At 38.2% G+C, this 3066-nt stretch overlaps 1 non-coding gene across 1 annotated transcript; it reads right to left on the bottom strand.

Moving 5' to 3' along the window:
- Nucleotides 1-322: 322 nt before the first annotated feature.
- Nucleotides 323-427, bottom strand: LOC140885755 (small nucleolar RNA R71). The gene has a single exon (XR_012151172.1). It is a non-coding gene; the product is annotated as a small nucleolar RNA R71 (small nucleolar RNA).
- Nucleotides 428-3066: the final 2639 nt, after the last annotated feature.

Below are 3066 nucleotides of genomic sequence, written 5' to 3'. Positions count from 1 at the left end.
ATAAAATTAATTTATTTGCTTTTAATTATTAGTAGATAATTTCAAAATCCAAAAAATTTCTTTTCATTTATTTTAGTATTTTTAAGAACACAATAAATTGCACCTTCCTAGCTCGTGAAAATGATCCCTACTCTCGCTACTACATGTTTATTAAGTTAATCTGAGTTGGATTAATTTGTGCGCGATACGACTAAGCGTTACCAAATTTTGGTGCCGTTGCCGGGGAAGACGTTTAATTTATTTGTGTTTTTGTTTTTATTTTATTCACCGTTTTCTAATCTGTTTTTGAAAGAATTTTTATGGTGTAATACTTCGAGATGTCAAATCAACAAGTATTCACAAGTTTTATTCAGCAACACGGAGAGCCATTCTACGAAGCATGGGAGAGATTCAAAGATTTGGCAACCATCTTCCGGTATCATGATTTTTCTAACTATTCTATCCTTACGTTTTTTCTTGAAGGTTTGGATGCAGTGACAAGAAGATGGGTAATTGATGGAGCTGTCACAAGCAGTAGTTCACTATTTTGCCGAGATGATGATAGTATGATACACTTGTTGGATGATATGACAGAATTTGACTATCACCGATATTGGGATCTTATACCAAATGTGTGGAGCCACCAATACCCAAAAGATACTCAATACCCAAATTTTACAGACCAACCATTCGAGCTTCAACAGGAGGAGGAAAGTTGTTCTCAATTGATCTTACATCCGCTAGAGGATATAATGAGCAAGCTTGTGGCATCGACTGAGACAATTATAGAAGATCTAATCAATTCTAGATGACACCTTGTGGAGCACATAGAGAATATCAAGAGATCAATCCTCCATGAACACCAAGAACAGGAAGTGAAACAAGATACTCAAGCAGTGACCAACCCGATTTGGTTCAATGATGATGACTCGGAGAAGTAGGATTGGGAGTGCAAATCAAATCATGCTGAAAATTTAGAGGTGTTTGAGTTTTCTCTTCTTATTGAACCTCAGTCGGAAGATGTTCTGGAAAAAATAGGGTATAATGGAAATATGTTGCCACTCAAGTGTGAGGATGACGAAATTCAAGAGTCTATCGAGTTGAACCCAGAAAAATGAACATTTGGGGTAAGGGGGGGAAAATTCATGTGATACATGGTCTTGGTAAGAGGGATAGAAGCTAACCCAAAGAAGATCAGAGTAGTTTTGAACATGTCTCCTCCAAAAACAATGAAGGGGGTGCAGGAATTAACCAGATGGATTGCCGCCCTTAATCAATTTATCTCCCGATCAGCAAAAAAATGCTTGCCATTTTTTAAAGTGCTAAGACAAGGAAAGAGGTTTAAATGGACACTTGATTGGCAGCAAGCTTTCAATGACTTGAAGAAATATTTAATCACACCTCCCCTGCTTGTGAAACCATAGGAAGGTGATACCTTGTTTCTTTATCTAGCAGTTTCAGTTGAAGCAGTCAGTGTTGTGCTTGCGTAACAAGAAGGAAACGAGCATAAACCAATATATTATGTGAGCAAAACGTTGTAGGGAGCAGAGTTGCGATACACTAATATTGAAAAATTAGCACTAGAATTCATCATCACAGGTAGAAAGTTACGTCCATATCTCCAATCTCATCAAGTAGTGGTGTTAATTAATCATCCTCTGAAGAAAATACTCTCTAGCCCGGAGGCGTCTGGTAGAATGGTCAAGTGAGCAATAGAATTAAGCAAGTATGGATTTTAATTTCAGTCACGCCCAACAATCAAGACCCAAGTTCTCGCAGATTTCATAATAGAAATGGAGACAATCAATTCAGAAAGTTCCACCCCCACCTGGACAGTTTTTGTCGATGGATCTTCAACCACATCAGGGAGTGGAGCTAGAATTTTATTAGAGAACCCGCATGGAGAACAATTCTGATATTCCATAAAGTTCCATTTTACAGCATCAAATAACGAAGCGAAGTATGAAGCTATGATAGCAGGTATCAAGCTGTCTTTAGCTGTCAGAGCCAGAAGACTAGTAGCGCACAGTGACTCCCAGATTTTTGATAATAAAATTCAAGGAAATTATTCAGCCAAAGAGGAGAAATGGCTAAATACATACTTCGGATTAATGAACTGCTCTCACGACTAGAGAACTGTGAAATAAAGCAAATACCTCGGGAAAAAATGAGGAAGTAGACAAGCTAGAAAAAATGGCGAGTTTTATGGCAAACATTGACAGCCAAAGAGTCACATTTCTAACACTAGATGCATCTATTTATGTAATACGAAAAATTGCATTCCCAAGCAAAGAAAATTAAAAATGGGCGAAATCACCACGATACCCAAGCAGTCATAATACGCATCTGCACATAAGAAGCTTGGACAGCCCAGCAAGGAAGGTTTGATGCTTTAAGAGGTCACTAAGAAAATAGCTGAGTCCCGGGATACCTTTCCACTAATCAGTCATACAAGGAATTCCCGTCGAGAAGAAAATATTAAAAAGCTAAAGTACATCTTCAGCATCTGTGAGTAGCAAAGACAAGAAGTTTGAATAGTGATAAACCAAGAAATAACGCAGAAACATCGTAATATAATAGATAAAATACTGACATGAGTCAACAGTAAAAATAAACATAGTCATAATCCAACACCATAAACAAAAGGAATATAACTAGAACAACTAAAAACTCAAGAACATCATAGATACTAAGAAGGCGAAGTCATCCATCCTCAGTCGCCTCATCGGAAGGAAGCAAAGTCAAGGCTTCAATGATCTTGGTACCAGCGTACCTCATCGGAATATCGCCAGTAGGAGGATCTGGCACAACAACATCAGCAGGAACTCTGGAACCTGGGGTGAGATCTTCATAATGACCTCCTCTAGAAATGAACCCATCAAGCGGAGCTGGTAACAACAATCCCGAACAACCTCGCCATGAAGTCCAAAAGCATGATTGAAGATCTCATCAGTATATGTTGGAGAAGAATGGTAAGCAGCAAATGCTTTATCCCCAACTTTTTGAACAAAAGATTTTATTGAGTCAGACGCCATGAAACGTTCACCTGTCTTCACTTCAGAGTAGTGCTTCTCATAAAGAGCACTA

This window comes from Henckelia pumila, chromosome 2 (genome assembly GCF_033568475.1).
Source record: "Henckelia pumila isolate YLH828 chromosome 2, ASM3356847v2, whole genome shotgun sequence".
In the NCBI taxonomy this organism is placed as follows: Eukaryota; Viridiplantae; Streptophyta; class Magnoliopsida; order Lamiales; family Gesneriaceae; genus Henckelia; species Henckelia pumila.
This window is presented reverse-complemented; position numbering and strand designations above follow the sequence as displayed.